We start from the raw sequence: 11,346 nt of genomic DNA, 5'->3' as shown, positions 1-11,346 counted from the left end.
ATACACAAATGTACAATTGTCTGAGGAGAGCCCAGGTGGATACTCTGCAAAAATAATACAATCCATCCCTCTGGTGGGTCCATTACTTTCACCATTGGTTAAATTCTGTTTAAAACCAAGAAAATGTCTCATGATATGGCTGAGAAGAATCTTTTCATGGTCAATAGAAGAGATAATGTTAATATTGCCAATTCCTACTGAGTAATGAAGCTGGAATGCATCACTCTTACGAGCAAAGAATCATCTATTGCTGGACACAAATCGTTCATATTACCAAATTCTTTGGATTTAAGTAAGACATGCATGTATAGATAAGAATTAAGTTATTTTATCCACTCCTCAGTAATTTGATGCACCAGTTGGTCTAACCAGTTGACCCACTGGTTGGTATAATTTTTATGTCAGATATTCTTATATAATCTGATATAAGATAAAATATTATATAATATAATATTATATTCTTATATTATATTCTTATATAAGAATATAAGAAAAAATAGGCATAGCCACTTTAACATTTAAAGAGAGATTGATGTATCATTGGGGTGTGAGCCAAGTAGTCACATGTATTTTTGAGAAAACAATCGACCAGAGAAACTTCAAACTTTCCTTCATTGAATTTAATGGCAGGGAAGAGTTTTGTCAAAAAAATCACTGTAAGAATATCATCATAGATGAGATTAGAGGCCCTAGACATAAATGTTATATAGATATTATTTTGCTTTGCGTACGTTTTCAGCGGTTATCCAAGAACCATTAATGGATTAATAGTTATTCTACTGGTTGCGAACTAAGAAAAGAGAATAGCTACAGTATCCAGAGAAAACACGATGAATTATTTCATGGAACAGATTCAAGATGTCCAAAGCTGTTTAATGATATTAATAATTTGTAATATTCTAAGTATCATTATTTCGATTAAAATATTCTTATGTATTTTGATGTTATGATATATATGTTTAACAGGTTCATTTTAGAATTGGACATGATATGATGATAATGATATTGTCGTGGATAATTTGAAATGAAGTCTAAATCGATATCAATATATTACCTATTGTTGCTAAAGGGAGGGATATATTAACGGATAAGCTTGTTTTGGTTGTACTTGGTTGTTTTACATTTGCTGTTTTTTTTTTCATAGGCATGTATTTTGGGGGTGATACCTGAAGCGGGGATGCCATTGATATTCTGTGGTAGCCACAACACTGTGCTGGGTAGAGAATTTAGAGTGGCGAAACCCTATATAGGCCATTGTATTCTCCTGATGAGCCCTTATGTTGGGTGTTGCCTCTGAATTATTTGTCTATATTATTTTTTCTATTGTTCGGTAAATGACGACTTATACTTATTGACGACATGACTGCCTGTCCATGGATTATTCTTTATGGTTGATTGTGTGTGGCTATGCTGTTTGACCTATGTGATTGCATGGATGAGTAGGGTTAAGGCCTCATTCAAGTGCTGGTCTATATTAATCACTAATTTAGGAAAACAGTCTTCCTTTTCTTCTTCTGTCTCTTTTTTTTTTTTTTTTTTTTTTTTTTTTTTTTTTTTTTTGTGTTTGTGCTGTAGCATTGGTGATTTCTCTTTTCATGATATCAAATCTATTCTGACCGCTCAATATTCTATAGAACATTTGAGTAATCAAACTAACTTGTATTTAGCTTGCATAGTTTGATATATTTTTGCTTTGGCTCATCTATTTTCCATTTATGTAGATACTTGTTTGTCTAAACAAATTATGTAGTACTCAATTTTCATAGGATAAGCAGCCAGTAGCGGTGGGACTTTGATTGTTGGACTTTTTCCTAGCCACAGTATTTAAATGCATAAATGTGGAAATCAATAAATTTGAAAATATATGTCCTCAGAAAACTGTTGTTATAGATAAAATTGTTACAATAGCCATGTTTTACAGTGGCAACCACAATTTCTGCATTGAAAAAGGTGTAGAGATAGGGTAACTTTGGGAAGAAGATCCTTATGTAATACATGCGTCATATCTGTCCAGGAAAAGAAATCCTTTTCGATCTAACAATTTTCTTCTTTGATTCCTTGTGTTTACTTCTTCGAAAAGAATGATGTCTTTAGTTTCTTACCTAACAGAGATTTATCGACCTTTTTGAACCTCTTCCACTTTGTCACAATTTCAATCGCTCTCCAAGGGACCTTTCACTGGACCTGAAATATAATAAAATGCTTTCTTTCAAATCGTTACTAGTCCTCTTATCGTGTAGTGCAGAGGAAGCAAAATCCATTGCAACCAAACCAATATTTTTTTTATAACAAGGGGTAGGGCAAAGTGAAGAATCTTAGCAAACCCATTGCCAAAACTATAAGACGACGTTGGTGAAATACCTTTGTATTAATCCTTTCCGTAGCTTAATTAAAGTGGTCTAAGAGTAGTTACATAGCAATCAAGATCATGTCGAACAAATCCATTTTTGTCTATTAGCTATCGTGTTTTTGTCGTGGAATTGGCTGAAATAAACTTGTAATCTTGGTCAAACCTTTTATTATTGCTAATTCATCTAATTCATTTTTTAATTTTAACTGACACAGTTCTAAATACAAATTTTCTACAGGAACATGCTAAAGATGCCTTAAATTTGAGTGATGATTGTGATTGCGGGTGATTTTTAGTTCAAGAAAACATAAGAGAGGTATATCACAGTTGCCAACTTCTCATGTCTCAACGAAGGATGTTTACACAAATATACAATTGTCTGAGGAGAGCCCAGGTTTATACTCTGTAAAAATAATACAATCCATCCCACTGGTGGTTCCAATACTTTTACCATTGGTTAAATTCTTTTTAAGACCAAGAAAATGTCTCATGCTATGGTTGAGAAGAATCTTTTCATGGTCAATGGGAGAGATAATGTTTATATAGCCAATTTTTATTAAATAATGAACCTGGAGTGCATCACTCCTACGCGCAAAGAATCATCTACTGCAGGAGACAAAACATTCATATTACCAAATTCTTTGGCTTTAAGTAAGACGTGGGGGTATAGATAAGAATTCCGTGATTTTATCCACTCCTCAGTAATTTGATACATCAGTTGGTTTAACCGGTTGACCCACTGGTTGGTCAAATTTTTATGTCAGATATTCTTATATAATCTGATATAAGATCAGATCTTATATAATATAATATAATATTCTTATATTATATTCTTATATAAGAATATAAGAAAAAATAGACATAACAACTTAATCATTTAAAAAGAGATTGATCTATCATTGGGGTTTGAGTCCAGTAGTCATATGTATTTTTGAGGAAATAATCGACCAGAGAAACTTCAAACTTTCCCTCGTTGAATTTAATGGCAGGGAAGAGTTTTTCAAATATCACTGTATTAATATCATCATAGATAAGATTAGACGCCCTAGACATAAATGTCACACAGAAATCATTATTCCTTGTGTACGGTTTCAGCGGTTATCCAAGAATCAAAGTCGGAGTTTTATTCAAACAGCCAACGAAAAAACAACTGTTTTTATCCCCTGTGAGTAAGACAATTTAATATCTTTCTTCATTGTGAAACATTCAATTTTTTTCTGTTTTTTGTTCATAAAATTCAAAACCACCAAAAAGCTCTTCATTTTCATGTCACATAAGTGATACGGTTCAGGTTTAGTAACTAAGACCCTTGACACATTAAAAAGTTTAGCGTATCATAGGTAGTTTCCCTTTTCAAAGACATTAGTGGTTCAATCGATTCGAACCGTATCACCAACATTGATTTTCTTTTCTTTCCCTTCCATTCTTTCATTGTAATATTGTTCTAAAAAACGTAAAATCTATTGTCCTCCCTTCGATGAACCTGCAGAGGGGTAGGAATTGACAGGAATTGATAAGAACGTTGATTTTAAATAAAGATGACTTTATGCAAACCGTAAATAAAATAAGGAGTATTTTTCATCATATAATATCTTGAAATTAAAAGATGACCATTTGTTATCAATAGTTTTTTCATAGCTGCCTTTACTGGACAGTGCCTATGATAAAGCATGGTATCACATTTCAACAAAAGCTTCTTTACATGTGGAATTAAAAATTCACCAGGACAATCTGTTTAATTTTTCTATAATAACCATGTTCAAAGATTTGTTCAAGAGCCTTAGCAACTTCATTAAATCTCTTTGACTTAATGGAGTAACATTTTCATAGCGTCCAAAACACTGATTGAAAGCAGAATATGCTTGTATGGGCCGTTGGGACGCCTTTCTTTTCTAGAATCAAAATATCTGCTTGTAATATTTGCAATGGTAAAAAGGCTTTCGTTTTCTTGATATTGATTATCACAAACTCTAGGATTGCGTTGTAAAGAGTAACTTGATTTTTTCTCTAAGAACTCTGTTGCTAGGTTCTTTTTAAAAGCTTAAACTTCCCAGTTCACAAGTATTCCCATAAACATGTTCAAAACTTCAACCATTTTGAATGTAAACACATAGTAAAGTGAAAACTGCATTTTTGCATGCTAAAAGGTGACTGTGAAGAGAGACGAGAGTGATAGAGGCAAGCAAATAACCAATCAGACACACAGGCACAGAATAAGAGAAAAATAGAGGCAAAAACACATACACAGAAAAAATCAGAGACAAGAACAAACAAAGGCAGACATGGAAACCAGCAAAACCCACTCAAACACACAGACACAAAGAGAGCGAGTGAGAGAGAGAGAGAGAGGGGGAAAGAGAGAGAGAGAGAAGGAGAGGGAGAGACATAGAGAGAGAGAGAGAGGGAGACAGAGAGAGGGATACAGAAAGATAGAGAGAGAGAGAGAGATAACACAGACAAACACTGAGATTCAGACGCACAAAAACAAAAACGAGACAGAGAGACAACGAGACTTCATCTTGGACACACAGGCACAGAATGAGAGAGACAAGAAAACAACCACTCAGACACAGAGGCAAAGAAAGAGAAAAAGATACAAAAACATATACAAACCCATAGACTCAGACCTACAAACATACAGAGACAGACGCAAAGACAAAAAAACATCAGCTAAGACACACAAACACAGAGAGAGAGAGAGAGAGAGGTAAGAAAATATACTCAGACACACTTGCACAGACAGAGAGAGAGAAAAAGACAGAGGAAACACATACAAACAAACAAACTAGGACACCAAAAAAAATACAAATAGACAGATATAGAAGCAAACAAACACCCACTCAGAACCACAGGTACAGAGAGAAAGAAACAACACATAAAAGCAAACAGAGTCAGGTACAAGAACAAACATAGACAGAAAAAGATACAAGCAAACCCCCGCGAGACAAACAGGCATAGAGTGGGAGAGATAAAGGGGAAGAAAGAGAGAGAGAGGAAGAGAGAGAGGGAGAGAGAGAGACAAAAACCCATACAAACACACAGAGTCAGACACACAAACACATGAGACTTACAAAAATAATTTTTCAAAAAAGCACAGTGATAGAGACAAACAAACAGCCACTCAGACCATAGGCATAGAGAAAGAGAGAGATACAAGAACCCCTGCAAACACAAAGAGTCATACACAAAAAGAGAAGGACAGAGGCAAGCAAACACGACACACAGGTTCAGAGAGAGAGAGACAAACAAACATCCACTCTGACACAGAGTTACAGAGAGAGAAAAAGACAAAAATACAAAAAATACAGAGTCACCCATACAAACATACAAAGACAGACAAAGAGACGAGTATACACCTACTCAGACATACAAGCTGAGAGAGAGACAAGCAAACAGATGCTAAGACACGCTGGCAGGGAGAGAGAAAGAGAGAGAGAGAGAGAGAGAGAGAAATCACACATAGAAACACACAGAGTCATACACAAAAACACGTAAAGACAGACACAGAGACAAGGAAACGACCACTGAGACACATAGGTTCAGTGAGAAACAAAGAAACATACAATCACATAGATTCAGACAAAAACACACAAAGAAAAAGACAAGCGAACTCCCTTTCAAACACATAGGTACAAAGAGAGAGAGAGAGAGAGAGAGAGAGAGTGGGAGAGAGAAAGAGAGAGAGAGAAACAAATAGAGAATCAGACACAAAAACACGGAGAGAGTGAAAGAGAGGGTGAAAACCTCATACAAACAAAAAGAGTCAGACACGCAAACACAAAAGGACAGACACAGAGACAAGCAAACATCCGCTCAGACACAAATGCAGAGAGACAAAGACACAGGCAAAGATCTGCTCAGACACACAGGTAGAGAGAGTGGAAGGCAAAAACACCTAGAAACACAGAGAGTCAGTCCCACAAACACACAAAGTACGCATGAGCGTCAGGTTATGTTGCATCAATTTAACTTTTTAAGTTGGGCTCTTTTGGGTTAGAAGAGTTTGGGCAGTCACGCTAACCTAATTTAAACGACCCAAACTTAAAAGTATTTTAAGTCTTTTTTAAGTCATTTTGAGTCTTACACAATTTTTACTGTGCTGTCACATACAGGACCAATATGCATTTTAGAATTTGTAATATTGGGTTTATTGACTGTGTATTTTGGCATAAAATCAATGTTACTAATAATCACGTGCACTGTGTTTTTCATCAATTCGTTTTTATATTCCCCGATGATTATATCTGCCAGTGCTGTTTTTATTTTGCTTTCGATTTAACTGTCTATACAGCATTATTTTTACACAGGTGATAGTTCTGGCACTTAAACAATGTATGGCTTATGATATAGGTAGAGGAAATCACCGGTCTTGTTTTGACCTTCAGTTGAATTCTAATACGAAAAATCTGGTGACAGGGTTTATCACTGTGTAAAGTGTTACCACAAGCACTAGCAAGAAGCTGCCCCTCACCATCGACCATGATTTTTTGGCTTGTATTTTCTTTGAGAGTTATTATCTCTTAAAATTTTACTCTTGCATATCCATCGTAAGTAATGTTGAATTTTTGATATTCCAAGAAAATTTATTCTCTCATTGCCATGACAATGAGGGCTTACGTTTTCAATAGTGTCACTACTACTACTTATTTTGTACTTTAAATATTTACTTTTGTAAGCATTAAACACAACAATAACTTTACCATTTGCGCCAACTTTCTTGGAATATTTCATCTTCACTTTTTTTAAATATGATGGAAACATTTATCCTTCTAGTGAAAAATTTATATAAACCTAAAACATATAATACACCAGCTACTGCTAATGACCAGCCATCGATTATCACGGGGATGGCCAAATAAAATATTGGAAAATTAATAAATTAATTTGATGAAATATTCTTATTGTAATAATGCAACGTACAGTACCGCTCGTTTACACAAGGCACTCATATTGACGTTATGTAGTACTCCACAAGCTTTATTTTTACTCGACTATATTTTAATTCACTTTCTGATCATAGCAATGGGAGGGCTCTATGAATCATAGTGACCCTGAAACTGAAGATACCTAAAAGAATTCGCGTTTTCCGAAAATACGATTTAATTTAATTAGCTTCTTTTGAGTACATATAAAAAATTGTGGCAAAAAGACAAGGTCAATTAAAAATATTGGAAAAAACCGAATGGGCGTTGCCTAGTTGGAATATAATAAAAATTCACGAATCGATATATCACGTAGCTAATGAGCCTTCGTAAGGAATCGAAAAAATTGAGTAATAACAAGTTTCATGAAAGACCGGAAATTTGACATTGGATTTTTATTTAAACTGAAGAAGCATTGTGATTGTAACTGAATTTTGAATTAATGGTGGATGGACAGAAGATTCACACAAAGTCAGAAAAGGGACCAGAAAAATTTATTCGTATTCACATTTATTTGCGATTCCAGCTAGAAGTATCCTAGGAAAATCACCATCAGGTGGAAACGAATATCTTTCAATGGGCGAAATAGATATTTCTAACACGTGCAAAGAGTTGGAGGGGGGGCTTCAAAACATGATCAAGAATAGGACGATCTTCGGTCCGAACCGTAGAGGAAGAAAGAAACATACTACATTTTCAAAATTCCAAAGGAATTATTCCCAAGTAGAGAGGCCCAAATATGGAAAAGAGATATGGGAGCACAAAGAATACAACGATAAAGAGCAGACCTGGTAATATCAGAAAACATTAAATAGAATTAAAGGCTGAAGTATACGAAGGAAAATTATCATATTAAAATACAAAACCAACTCATCTCTTAAATGCTAAGCAAAATGAAGGGGAGTTGCTAGAATAAATACAGATAAGAAATTAGGAAAAAGAGAACGAACGGAATCTGAAAACAAATGAACAGGACATAATGACAAAATTAACCAAAATAGACAATGTAGCAGGAGTAGCAAGAGCAGTATAGTATCGAGTTCCAGCAGGAAGTTATGAAAATTTAGTCATCTAGATACGTTACAACGCATGTTAAATTTCATGGGGGTTGAAAGAATAGCAAGAGAATAAAAAAAGGAGGAACATAGGAAATAAAGAGAGGAAGATAAGAAAGAAAGAGGGAAAGACGAGCCAAAGAACGAAAGAAGGAGGCAGATAGAGAGGATAGAAAGAAAATAATAGAAATAATCGCAGTGAGAAATTCCCAAGATGAAAGAAATTCCCTTAATGAAAGAAATCTAGATCTACGTGGCATGAGCAACGTGAAGTGTTGCGGCAACCTTTATTCGGCTTCGCCAAATAACCAAAGTGTTATTGAGTAGAAATAGTTCCTGTAAAGTATTAAGTAGAAATAAATCATTGTCAACTTAAAATAGGCAATATTGAGTAAATTCAGTCACGTTAACATTTAATATGAATTTTAAAAAAAAAGTTTTTTCACCTGAACGTAAAGAGTGACATTAATGATTAAAACGAATAGAAATGTCTACGCATGTGAATGGGTTTGCCTCGTATTCAGTGCCTAGCTCTTTACGCTTAAGTTTGAATTTTGTTGTAATGCTTTAAAAATGACTCCTGAATCACAAAGTCCGATAATTTGAATAAATAGCTCTTTTGAAAGTCATAAAAAACCTTAGCGATGCTTAGGAAGCGGCAACAGCCCTCCTGTATGAGATAGTTTCTTATCGATTTGGGTTTTGATGATTTTTTTCAGGCCTTTGCTTTAAATTAAATCCAGCATGCTCAAAGTGTTGATGATCAATTGCAAAATTTCTCTGCCATAGAGTAAAACTGGGCCGATAGATCCATTAAATATCCCCATCTTCGTGTGACAGCTGACAGGAGCGATATAATTGCAAACCTTTATGACTAATTTTTGTTTTTCTCAGGTTAATAGTGAGTCAGACCTTGCAAGCTTCTTCTCTCATAACTGTCAGCGCTGCTCAAAGTTCTTCGAGTGTGTTTGTTATAAGTGACAGATCTTCAACGAATTCAACATTGCTTAAAATCCTGTCGCAAAATATCAAGCCAATGTTCTGTTGAATAGAGGTCATTATCAGCACGTAGTTAAAGACATAATTAAATTGTTAAGCTGCCATGGTACATCCCTCACAGATTCCAATAGGAATGCAGAAAAGCTTGGTTTGAAAAATCCCAGAACTCCAATCACTCCCTTGATTCTTTAAGAACCCAATAGACGATTTCCTTAACGGTTACCTGGAGTAAAAGAATATATCTATGGATATTTGTTAGTATGAGACCATCAGTACCAGAGCAAAGAGTAAACAAATATGTGTGCAACTTGATGCTGCGTAAGAACTGCAATATTTTAGATAATTATAATAAAACTTAGGGACCATTCAATCCATTTAATATAAGGAAAATAAGCAGTAAAAATAAAGGATTTAATTTTTGCATTAAAAAAGTTTTAGACTATAAAATTAGAGGATTTCTAATTACAAATGGCACTGTGATTAGTTGGAACAGTTAAACATATTTACCTTGGCATGGTATTAAAAACCCTTACACAAAATTTTAGTTAATTTCAAAAAGATTGCAATGGTCATGGTTAAAAATTGTCTATGCTTCAATTATTGGAATAATTGGAGAATATGGTTTCTACATCATCGCTTTGAAGATAATGGCTATTATGATTATAAACTAACTGATTTTTTTTTGCTTTTACAGAAAACGAGTATTTATTTTGCGAAATTGTAGTGAATGAGCAAAGGGACTCATTTGAGTTTTGGATCTTTCCGAATCTCACACGTTGCATTTTACGACAATATTTTAGCGAAATAAAAAAGGCACCCAAATAGTTGATTAGAAAATTGAAGGTTAATACATTTTTTTAGAAAATTAAATTATTGAGAAAATATTTTTAGAGACTATTGATTAAAACCTTGTATAGAAAATACACTATGTCTAAGTATAGGTTTCTAAACTATAGTAAAAAGGCAAAGACTCAAGATATCATGTTCATATTTGCCAGTTTGAAACCATCAGTACGAGAGTCAATAGCAAATAACTGGCCAACTTGATGCTGCGTACAAACTACACTATTTTAGATAATTATAATCAGACTTGTTCACCATTCAGTTCAATTGATCTATAAGAAGAATAAGAAGTTCAATTAAAGGATTTTAGTTTTGGCATTGAAAAAGTTTCAGACTATCAAATTAAAGGATTTCCAATTACAGCTCTCACTGTGTAAAATTTGAACAGTTGAACATACTTACCTTGGTATGGTATCGAAAAGCACTGCACAAACTTTTGATTTATTTCAAAGAGATTGGAATAATTATGGTTAAAAATTGTTTACGCTTAAATTGTTGGAATAATTAGTGAGTAAAGTTTGTACCTAATGACTTTTTGGCTTTATACCACTAAAGCAGACTTTTTTCCATATACTGTATACGACGATGTATTTTTATACGAATCACTTGATTTATTAAAAGTGTTTTCTTCCTTTTTCAAAAATTGGATAAATTTCCTATTGGTATAATCGCCCATCAAACCTTTGATTGTAACTAATTTTTATACCCAACTTTGATGGAAAATATAAAAAAAATTTTATTTAATCAATTTGAATCAGTTCAATATTCAATTCCTTTGGTGTATCTATTGTTTTCCAGACCCTGAGTTTTCGGTTATTATGTCACTCATAGTTTAGGTTACTATTTTGTAGTATCACTACTTACATACAGTTTGCTGGCACTTACTGTTTGATAAACCAAAATAAATAAAATATTATTTTACTTTTCGTCATAAAAGATTTATTAATTAGAAAAAAAAAATTTGCAAAAAAATTCTTTGGCCGCTTGAAACGAATGCAAAAAGCTCCATTCAAGAGAGTCAGTCCCACAAACACACAAAGTACGCATGAGCGTCAGGTTAGGTTCCATCAATTTAACTTTTTAAGTTGGGTTCTGCAAAAAAATTCTTTGGCCGCTTGAAAAAAATGCAAAAAGCTCCACGAAAAGTCGAATTCCAGGCATAAAAACTACCATAAAT

The 11,346-nt window shown here is 33.9% G+C and overlaps 1 long non-coding RNA gene across 1 annotated transcript in view; it reads right to left on the bottom strand.

The window, feature by feature from the left end:
* Positions 1-1,822: 1,822 nt before the first annotated feature.
* The window catches only part of LOC136032373 (uncharacterized), a 30,777-nt gene continuing 21,253 nt past the window's right edge, over positions 1,823-11,346 (bottom strand). Inside the window, exon 3 of the long non-coding RNA XR_010618708.1 lies at positions 1,823-2,184. This is a non-coding gene — a long non-coding RNA (uncharacterized LOC136032373). The remainder of the gene's footprint in view (positions 2,185-11,346) is intronic.

The sequence above is a fragment of the Artemia franciscana genome, chromosome 10, assembly GCF_032884065.1.
Source record: "Artemia franciscana chromosome 10, ASM3288406v1, whole genome shotgun sequence".
Lineage (NCBI taxonomy): Eukaryota > Metazoa > Arthropoda > Branchiopoda > Anostraca > Artemiidae > Artemia > Artemia franciscana.
This window is presented reverse-complemented; position numbering and strand designations above follow the sequence as displayed.